Genomic DNA, 11,322 nt, shown 5'->3' with positions numbered 1-11,322 from the left:
GGGTCACAGAGACAGGGGTGTGATCATCCTGGAGTCGCACAGGGTGGGGTGTGAACACTCCTGGGGCCACATAGACAGGAGCGTGATGCCCACATGAAAAAGCATACACTGTGAACAGGCTTAGTTACTCAGATGGAGGTCTGGGCTTTCCAGAAGTCCCACACACTGGACATTGCATACTTTTGGAGTCACACAGAGTGGAGTATAGACACTTCTGGGGTCAGATTGGCTAGTGTGTCGATATGGTTGCAAACAAACTAGACTGTGGATGGTCCTGGGGTCAGACAGATTGGTATGTGTACACTGCTGAGCTCAAACACGCTAGGGAGTGGATACTCCTGAGTCACCTGGACTGGTTAGTAGATATTCATAGGGTTATACATACTGGGGTGTGGACATCTCTGAGGTCAGATAGCCTGAGGCATGGACACCCTTGGATTTGCACCGATTGTAGTGTGGAGCCTCTAGGGTCACTCAGACTGGGATGTGTGCTTCTAGGATCAGACAGCCTAAGGTGTAGGCAACTGTGAGGTCACACAGAGTGGGTGTGGAGAGACATGGGGCCACAATGATGGGGGTTTGGACACTCCTGGAATCACATAGGCTGGAGCATGGACAGATATGAGGGTGCTCAGAGGCATGAATAGTCCAAGGGTCACAGAGGGTTTGGGACACTCTGGAAGTTAAACACACTGGGGAGTGGACACCTGAAATCACACATGTTGTGGACTGAATTCTCCTCAGGTTGCACAGACTGGAGTGTGAGCATCCATGGTGTCCCACAGAGGCGAGGACACTCCTGGGGTCATAGTGACTGAGGCTAGGACAGTCCTATGGTCACATAGGCTGTGTTATAGACATCAGTGAAGTCTCAGTGAAAGGTACAGATGTTCTTGTGGTCAAAGAAGTGATGAGTTGGTACCCCTTGGGCTAGGGACTGAGGGTGTATACTCCTTTGGTCACACGGAGTGGTTAATGGATACTCCTCAGTATAGACTGGGGAGTGGACTCTGCTGAGGTCACAGGCTGTGGTGTGTGTGGCTCTGGGGTCACACATATGGGTATTTAGACCCTCATAGGGTCACTCATATTGGGGAATGGACATTTGTGGAGTCACACACAGTGGGGAGTCAACACTTCTGGGTTACTCATATAGGGTTTGAACACTCAGAATCTCAGGGACTTGGATGTGAACACTGCTGGTGTGACACAGCTTTGGGGGTGGGCACTCCTGGGGTCACACATACTCTGTGCTGTGTGCTTTGTTGCTCAGTCATGTCTGGCTCTTTGCAGCCCATTGGACTGCAGCCTGCCAGGCTCCACTGTCAATGAGATTTTTCAAGAAGCAAAAATATTGAAACGAGTTGCCATTTCCTTCTCCAAGGGATCTTCCTAACCCAGGGACTGAACCCATGTCTCCTGTCTCTTGCATTGCAGGTGGATTCTTTACCCACTGAGCCATTGGGAAGCCTGAATGCATATTAACTCATTGTGTAGATGGGATTCTCCAGGCAAGAATACTGGAGTGGGTTGCCATTTCCTTCTCCAGATCTGTGGGGATAACTTATTTCCCACCTCTTTTGCCAAGACATTTTGAGGATGAAGTGACATTCTCAAGTTAAAACTGCTTCGTAACATGAAGTACAAGGCTGAAGATTTTTCCTAAAATTCAAAGCACAGAACTGGTTGGTCCAATGGCGTGGCATGAGGAGCTGGGAGAGTGGACACCAAGTTTGTAATCATGGATCTAACTGTGTGACCTTGAACAATTCACTTGCTTGGCCCAGCCTGAGATTCCTGGGGACCACACCCATCTGACAGGGAGTCATGGCGACAGATGGCTGTCCCCAAAAGTCATGCTTTATCTTCCCTAGTGTTGAGCTACTGCAAAGCAGCTGCCCAGGTATAAACTACATTTCCCACACCTTTTGCACAGGAATGGGGTCATATTGAGAGGGTAACAGGCAGGAAGGCCAGGGGTCTCCAAATGGAGGAAATAGGCTGCAAGTGTCAGACATTTTTATCTCTTTAAGCAGCAGGAGGAAACAAACTAGCAATATTTTTTCCTTCTCTATACAAATTTAAAAGGAGGTTTCTCTTAAAATACTGTGTTGCCATGACACCTGGTTTCACCTGAAGCTAACTATTCTCAAACCTTGAGTTAACCAATACATTTTTCTTATGGAAATGTTTGTCTTAAGCTATGTTAATGTGCTATGCATTTACCCCAGACTCTGTCTTCAAGTCAGGTTCAAATGGCTCAGAACCTACTTGACAAACCAGTATGTTATACTCAGATATTGTTCCCCTAATCTATGTAAACAAACTATTTGTATGGTAATCTGCCCTTCTACAAGATTCAAGTCAATCGTTTTATGGCCTGGGATGAATCATCTGGTGCCAAAATTAACACAAAATGCAATTTATGGATGAGGGGCCTGGTGCCATTCTGAGTTTGTTTGTTTTTTTTTCTTCAGCTAAGACAGCAAAAGAGATGATTTATTGTACACGTTACATTCAGCCACAACTGAGAAGAGAACTAGTCCATAGTTATCACAGGTCCAGGGCAAAGGACCAAAAGGGACGGCTTTGATACGAGCAAGGTAGGTCTCTCAAAGGTGGTCAAGGCGATCAGAATGGCCATAGATGTTCCAGATCCATTGAGAAGTTCTAGATAGTAGGCATGCAGTCCACAATTTGTACCAGCGTCCCTGGCCTCTGGCTTCCCTTGTTTCTGCTTCTGTGGCTTCCATGGGTGTACAAGTTTACTTGGACCTCTGCCTCATCTTTCTTCTTTTGCGCTTCAGCCTGCGCATTCGCTTCTTCCTCCACTTCGCTCTCATGGCGCAGAGGTTTCTCAAAAGATGGCGCTAAGGCCGAGAGCCATTCTGAATTTTAAGACATTCCTTTCTTTTCATTAACAGACTGCTAGTGACTATATAACATCCAGCTGAAGACTAGCAGGGGGGTACTCTTTCTGCCCCCTTCTGATGCCTATGTCAGAAGCTTTCTCTATTTCCTTTATACTTTAATAAAACTTTATTACACAAAAGCTCTGAGAGATCCAGCCTCGTCTCTGGCCCCAGATTGAATTCGTCTCCTCCGGAGGCCAAGAATCCCGGCGTCTTATCATTCAGCCACAACCTTTCAATATGGCCAGTCCTGCTGAATGGAGCTTGAGCTAAAATGATGTGTATACTTAACAAACAGTCATGTTTTCTTCATGTGACTTTTGTTCATCTTTTGGAGGTCGAGAGGCCCAAGAGAGGGAAGTCAGTTTATAAGGAGCCTGGGGTCCTCTGCCACTACTTGGAAGTCCACCTATGAACCAGGAAGACAGGTATTAATTTGTGACGTTTATTATTGTGTGACATCACTGGCATTGGGGTGTTGGTTTGTTACTGTGGAGAATTCATTCCTGAACACACACACAGTGCTGTGTGGATTGAATCCTCTGTTGAAATGGGCTCTGCAAGCTGAGGAGCCCATGGACAGGGCAGCCTTCTTCCCTGAGACCTCCTGGCTTCTAGGAGCTGCTTGTCCTTCTTTTATAGCAGACACAGCTCTGGCCAGCAGGAGGGGATAGGAGGGCATTTGCATCTCCAAGTTGGACACCAGCTCCACCGCTAGGGGTGGAGTGACCCTGGACATTTCTGGTGGCTGCTAACATTTTTTGACTCGTGGCCCCATCACTCAGCTGTCTTCCTTCATGGTCATAATGCCACCTCCTTTGTATGTGCATCTCCTCTTCTGTCTATCTCAAATCTCTCTCAGGCTCCCTCTTATAAGGACACTTGTGGTTACATTTAGAGCCCATCAGATAATCAAGATAATCTCCCTGTCTCTAGATCCTTCACTTAATCACATCTACAAAGTCTTTTTTTTTTTTGCCATGTAAGTAATTGTCACAAGTTTCAAGAATTAGGAGGTAGATAATTTTCTAGGGCTATTAGTTAGACTGGGTTTCCCAGGTGGCGCTAGTGGAAAAGAACCCACCTGCCAATGCAAGAGACACAAGAGACATGGGTTCGATCCCTGGGTCGTGAAGATTCCCTGGAGAAGGGCATGGCAACCCACTCCAGTATTCTTGCCTGGAAGATCCCATGGACAGAGGAGCCTGGTGGGCTACAGCCCATAGGGTTGCAAAGAGTCAGACATGACTGAAGCAATTTAGCAAGCAGGCATGCATTAATTAGCCTTCAATAGTTGAGGATGGCAGAAAGGAGCCCTTGGGGGAGTGACATCTTGGTTGAAATCTAAAGGATATGAAGTTAACCAAGCAGAAGAAGGGGAGACAGAATGTGCCAGCGACATGTGTCAAGCTCTTGGAGATGAGAACAAACAATGTTTTTTTATTTACAGAAAAGAAAGTCAAATTTATTTAATGAAAACTAGAATTAATAAAAATTAGCAAATACACACACACAAAAATATACACACAGCAGCAGCACTATGTATTGACTCACAGAGGGGAAAAGCAGTGGTCCAAGACCACTCAACATGGCTTGTCAGTTAAAGGAAAAAAAATCCGCATGTGCACACACACACACACACACACACACACACACTCATGCACACTCACACACACACGCAGGCCCACAAAAAACAACAAAAAAATAGAACTCAGTATTTTTCAACAGTACACTCAATCTACAACAAACAGATATTCAGAATTACATTACAATCCTTCCTTTTTTAATAAAAAAGATGCCCATCTTGGGTGTAAATATCTATATTTTTCAGCGGTTTACTGTTGACTTTTTTTTATTTTTTTTTAGGTTTTTTTTTCATTTATTTTTATTAGTTGGAGGCTAATTACTTTACAATATTGTAGTGGTTTTTGTCATACATTGACATGAATTAGCCATGTCCACCCGATCCCTCTGGGTCTTCCCGGTGCACCAGGTCCGAGCACTTGTCTCATGCATCCAACCTGGGCTGGTGATCTGTTTCACCCTAGATAATATACATGTTTCGATGCTGTTCTCTTGAAACATCCCACCCTCACCTTCTCCCACAGAGTCCAAAAGTCTGTTCTGTACATCTGTGTCTCTTTTTCTGTTTTACGTATAGGGTTATCATTACCATCATTCTAAATTCCATATATATGTGTTAGTATACTGTAATGTTCTTTATCTTTCTGGCTTACTTCACTCTGTATAATGGGCTCCAGTTTCCTCCATCTCATTAGAACTGATTCAAATGAATTCTTTTTAATGGCTGAGTAATATTCCATGGTGTATATGTACCACAGCTTCCTTATCCATTCGTCTGCTGATGGGCATCTAGATTGCTTCCATGTCCTGGCTATGATAAACAGTGCTGCGATGAACATTGGGGTGCATGTGTCTCTTTCAGATCTGGTTTCCTCGGTGTGTATGCCCAGAAGTGGGATTGCTGGGTCATATGGCAGTTCTATTTCCAGTTTTTTAAGAAATCTCCACACTGTTCTCCATAGTGGCTGTACTAGTTTGCATTCCCACCAACAGTGTAAGAGGGTTCCCCTTTCTCCACACCCTCTCCAGCATTTATTGCTTGTAGACTTTTGGATAGCAGCCATCCTGACTGGCGTATAATGGTACCTCATTGTGGTTTTGATTTGCATTTCTCTGATAATGAGTGATGTTGAGCATCTTTTCATGTGTTTGTTAGCCATCTGTATGTCTTCCCTGGAGAAATGTCTGTTTAGTTCTTTGGCCCATTTTTTGATTGGGTCATTTATTTTTCTAGAATTGAACTGCAGGAGTTGCTTGTATATTTTTGAGATTAATCCTTTGTCTGTTGCTTCATTTGCTATTATTTTCTCCCAATCTGAGGGCTGTCTTTTCACCTTGCTTATAGTTTCCTTTGTTGTGCAAAAGCTTTTAAGTTTCATTAGGTCCCATTTGTTTATTTTTGCTTTTGTTTCTAATATTCTGGGATGTGGGTCATAGAGGATCCTGCTGTGATTTATGTTGGAGAGTGTTTTGCCTATGTTCTCCTCTAGGAGTTTTATAGTTTCTGGTCTTATGTTTAGATCTTTAATCCATTTTGAGTTTATTTTTGTGTATGGTGTTAGAAAGTGTTCTAGTTTCATTCTTTTACAGGTGGTTGACCAGTTTTCCCAGCACCACTTGTTAAAGAGGTTGTCTTTTTTCCATTGTATATCCTTGCCTCCTTTGTCGAAGATAAGGTGACCATAGGTTCGTGGATTTATCTCTGGGCTTTCTATTCTGTTCCATTGATCTATATTTCTGTCTTTGTGCCAGTACCATACTGTCTTGATGACTGTGGCTTTGTAGTATAGTCTGCAGTCAGGCAGGTTGATTCCTCCAGTTCCATTCTTCTTTCTCAAGATTACTTTGGCTATTCGAGGTTTTTTGTATTTCCATACAAATTGTGAAATTATTTGTTCTAGTTCTGTGAAAAATACCATTGGCAGCTTGATAGGGATTGCATTGAATCTATAGATTGCTTTGGGTAGTATAACCATTTTGACAATATTGATTCTTCCAATCCATGAACACGGTATATTTCTCCATCTGTTTGTGTCCTCTTTGATTTCTTTCATCAGTGATTTATAGTTTTCTATGTATAAGTCTTTTGTTTCTTTAGGTAGATATACTCCTAAGTATTGTATTCTTTTTGTTGCAATGGTGAATGGTATTGTTTCCTTAATTGCTCTTTCTGTTTTCTCATTGTTAGTGTATAGGAATGCAAGAGATTTCTGTGTGTTAATTTTATACCCTGCAACTTTACTGTATTCATTGATTAGCTCTAGTAATTTTCTGGTAGAGTCTTTAGGGTTTTCTATGTAGAGGATCATGTCATCTGCAAACAGAGAGAGTTTCACTTCTTCTTTTCCTATCTGGATTCCTTTTACTTCTTTTTCTGCCCTGATTGCTGTGGCCAACACTTCCAAAACTATGTTGAATAGTAGTGGTGAGAGTGGGCACCCTTGTCTTGTTCCTGATTTTAGGGGAAATGCTTTCAGTTTTTCACCATTGAGGGTAATGCTTGCTGTGGGTTTGTCATATATAGCTTTTATTATGTTGAGGTATGTTCCTTCTATTCCTGCTTTCTGGAGAGTTTTGATCATAAATGGATGTTGAATTTTGTCAAAGGCTTTTTCTGCATCTATTGAGATAATCATATGGTTTTTATCTTTCAATTTGTTGATGTGGTGTATTACATTGATTGATTTGCGGATATTAAAGAATCCTTGCATTCCTGGGATAAAGCCCACTTGGTCATGGTGTATGATTTTTTTAATATGTTGTTGGATTCTGTTTGCTAGAATTTTGTTAAGGATTTTTGCATCTATGTTCATTGTTGACTTATTTTTAAATATATTAGTGTTATTACATATATACATCTTGTATTTACATACATTACATACATACATCTTGTATTTAATAGCCTTTCCTTTTATTTACTTCATGTGTCTAGCTTCCACCTACCACAAGTTTTTGGTTGGTAGGCAGACAGGTGCCTTATTCTCTGTGAAATTGAATGCAATGGTTTTAAACACTGGCCAGAAAATATTTGATTGCCATTTCAACACATGGAAATAGTTACATTGATGCCTAAATTGCCGTTTTCTGCAAAGAGCTGTGCAATGCTGGTGTCAAAGACTAGGCAGTCACTGTTCATAATGGCTGTTGCAATTCCCTTATGAATAGATCAAGGAGTGGCTTCCCAAGCCAATTGCTGCCTATGTGCTTTTAGCTCAAGTTGATAAGCAAACTTTTCAGCTTGCTCGGGTGTTCCTATCAGCTGTACAATTACAAAGAATTGCTGGTGACCATCGTAGTTTTCCTGTTTCTCCAAGACTAACATGAAGTGAAAGCCAAAACAGGACTGCATCATCACCCAGTCAACAGCACCAGGAAGATTAATGTCTGTAGCAAGGAAAACTATGTCCTCTCCCTGCAGGGTTGTGATGGACTCATGGTCATACATAAAATGTGGCACAGCAGCGTCCAAAGAGCCTTGCCATTTACAGGCAACACCAGGGAATGGACAGGAACAAGGTCTAAACTCACAGAGCTCTTCGTGGTCTGCTTTTTCTGTGTATGGCAAATTATTTCACATCCAGAAGAGGCGTATTTACAAGGGAAAAGTACTGAATTGGCCACTTTCTCCATAGCCAAGTTGCGAGTGGATCCTAATGGGCTCCGGCAAGTCAGACAGTGTGTGAGCTTTCGGCAACAGTTGTGACAAACAAGACGGCCACTCTGACAGGGAAGAATGGGTGGTAACACATAATCAAAGCAGAATGGACACTCATAAAAGACTCGCCAGGTCATTGTTGGCCGCAGGGGTGCCAGTCAGGGCAGGCATGCTCTGGGAGGACAGTGCACACATTGAGGTTCCAGTAGGTACCGCTGGTGCAGCCTTACGACTCATTTCTGTGGGCAGAGAGTGAACCTCAGATCTCGGTCCTGGCTAAAAGGTTCTCTGTTGCCAGCGCCAACAGCCACCACCGTGAGCAGCGCCAAAGCCTCTTCCCCAGGCCAACACCAAGAGGACACACTGGGTCGCTGCTGTCACTCGACAGTGTCCCCCTCAATGGCTGCCCCAGCTCTCCCTGGTCGCCACAGTTTTGCACATCATTGAACACCGCCATGCGCTCCCACTAAATAACACACACGATGACGGCAGTCGTCAGGAGGCGTGACCTCGCGCGTGCTGGCAGCCGGAAGGGGACTGAGAACAAACATTATTTTTAAAAGTATGTTTATTTATTTGGCGGCCCCGGGCCCTCGTTGCATGACAGGGAATCTCTGCTCTTCATTACGGCATGTGGGATCTGTTTAGTAGTGTCCTGTAAAATCAAGTTCCCTGACTGGGGATTGAACCCAGGACCTCTCCTTAGAGCAGAGAGTCTTAGCCACTGGACCACCAGGGAAATCCTAAGCACAAACAATTTCAACCTGGGGAAACCAAGCCGTTTAAGGTAGCAGACCAGCCTGTCCAGCAATAGGCACATCGCCAAGACCCAGGTTAGCCCAGCCAGGCAGAGGGAAGAGAAGGAAATAGGCAACCTGGCAATATCCTGGTGCAGCTCCATAGTCGTGTGTAGTGGACAGGCTGAGGGCTGGCCTGTGCCTCTCACCAGACCTGGAAACTTGGGCCGCCAGCCCCTACTCACGCACTCAGGAAGGCAGGTCTCTGGACCACAGTGTCCCCCCAGCACAGGTCAGTGAGGACTGACAGTGGTTAAAGATACTGGCTTCTAGAGTTGGGTGACCTGGGACCCCTGTCAGGATGGCCTTGTGCAGTTTACTTATCCTCTCTGAAGCCCTCTCTTCCCTTTCTTATACTCCAAGTAGTAGGTGTTTGCAAATGTTAGTAATTATGAATACCAAGAGATATTATGAGACTTGGGATATTTCAGGGGAGAGAGGTAAGAAGAATGCAGGGCCTCTAGGTCTGTATTCAGGGCGCCAGAGCTCACTTCCTCTTTTGTAAGCTGATTTGGTCTCTTTTTTGGTCTCCAGTGTTCTTGCCTGGAGAATCCACATGGACAGAGGAGCCTGGTTGGTGACAGTCCATGAGGTCACAAAAAGTTAGACACGACTGAGTGACTAAAACTTTCACTTTCACATTGGGTGTGTCCACAGGGTGATGTCTTGGAGGTGGTTCTATATCTGTGCCCCAATGCTTGAGGTCTCTGAGTTTCTTTGGGATGTTTGTTATTGGTACAAGGATTATGAATTGTTTTTTAGTCAGGGTCCAGGAAATGAGGCCTTTTAGCTGTTTGAGAATATGAGTTGTCTGAAGGGTATGAAGCATCTGAGTTCTTTTGCACGTGTGTTCCATGCCATAAAACCCCTGTCACTTAGGGTATACTCACACATTTGGTGGTTTCTGTGTAAGGGTGTGATGCCTGTGACTAATAAGTGGTCTGTTAGAAATTGGTCAGTTTTATGTCTCAAGTTGGAATTGTGTTTGCCAGTTGGTTTCCATGAAGTTTGTGAGCCTGTTTGATATCTGTTACCAATTTAGGAGATTTCTGAAAAGTTCTTTTTGGTGTTCTGTGTTTAAGGTGTGAGATGTCTGAACTCTCTAGGTGAATTCAGACTCTCTGGTGACTATGTCTAGGCTGCAGGGACTCTCTGGAGACATGTACCCCATAGTGTGAAATCTCTGGGCTATTTTGGATCCTGGTCCCAACATAGGAGGTCTGTGAACTCATGGGTATCTATGTTCATGGCCGGAGGTCTCCAAATTTTTTTCTGATCTTTGTCCAAGTGTGCGAGTTCTCTGAGCTCTTTGGGATCTGGGTCCCTGGATGTGAACATTTTCAGATTTGGGGATCTATATGTAGAGTGTGAAATCCCTGTATTTTTTTGGGTGGGAGGTTCTGTGTCACATGATGGGACTTCTGAGCCATCTGGGATATGTTTCCAGGTATGAAGAATCTGTTTCTATGGACAATCAGTATTAAGGGTATGATGTCTCTGACCTCTGTTCTGTTTCTAAGGGGTGGGATCTATTTAGCCATCTGTGTAACTGTGTGAGATCAACTGTCCATGGATTGGGGTTCCACAGTGTGAGACCTCTGCGATGTTTGGGGATTTGTGTCATGTCCTCTGAACTGTTTTGTTGAGCTGAATCTCAGGGAGATGAGATCGCTGAGGTGCTTACCACCGGTGCCCCTGAGTGAATTGCTTGAGCCCTTAGGGGGTGATGCGTTCCTAGGATGTGAATAGTCAGAGCTGTCTGGGGTATGTGTTCAGGTCTGAAGGTCTCTGATGTATTAGGATTCTATGTGACAGGATGTGAGATCTCTGCTTTGGATTTTCTCTGAATTTGTGAGGTCTGTGAGGTTGGCAGGAGTAGGGGGTGGAGTGAGTGGACCCGGTCCAAAGCTTGAGGCCTCAGAATTGTTTTCTGCTTTGCCCACAGTTTAAGACAAATGAGCTCCTTGGGAGTCTATGTTTCAGGGTGTGAGGTCTCTGCAGTGTTTCTGAATCATTGTCCCAGCCTATGAAATCTCTGAGTTTCTTGGGAATCGCTGTCCAAGGCCTCAGAATCATGTTCTGTGTCCAAGTGTGTGAGGTCTTCATGCTTGAATAGTCTGGTACCAAAGAATGAGATTGTTGAGGTGTTCATAGTTCTTTTTGTTGCAGTGTAAGTTTTCTGGGCTGTTGGAGTGTATTTTCTGCATGCATGTGAGGAATTTGTGCTTTGTGGGGCGATGTGGGTCCAGAGTTTAAAGTTTCTTAACTTTGCGGAAGTCTCTGTCAAAGATGTGGGAACTCATAACTCTTATGGGTCTAAATCTTACCACATGAAATCTTTGAGCTATTTGGCAGACGTTTTCATGTGTGAGGT

The 11,322-nt window shown here is 44.0% G+C and overlaps 1 non-coding gene and 1 pseudogene across 1 annotated transcript; both read right to left on the bottom strand.

Annotated features, from left to right (window-relative positions):
- Window positions 1-7,420: 7,420 nt before the first annotated feature.
- Window positions 7,421-8,388, bottom strand: LOC110142142 (E3 ubiquitin-protein ligase SIAH1-like; annotated as a pseudogene).
- A 431-nt stretch (window positions 8,389-8,819) lies between these two features.
- TRNAR-UCU (transfer RNA arginine (anticodon UCU)) lies at window positions 8,820-8,890 on the bottom strand. Its single transcript has one exon. It is a non-coding gene; the product is annotated as a tRNA-Arg (tRNA).
- Window positions 8,891-11,322: the final 2,432 nt, after the last annotated feature.

The sequence above is a fragment of the Odocoileus virginianus genome, unplaced genomic scaffold (assembly GCF_023699985.2).
Source record: "Odocoileus virginianus isolate 20LAN1187 ecotype Illinois unplaced genomic scaffold, Ovbor_1.2 Unplaced_Contig_22, whole genome shotgun sequence".
In the NCBI taxonomy this organism is placed as follows: Eukaryota; Metazoa; Chordata; class Mammalia; order Artiodactyla; family Cervidae; genus Odocoileus; species Odocoileus virginianus.
Note: the sequence above shows the minus strand (reverse complement) of the source record. Positions and strands in the feature narration are given on the sequence as shown.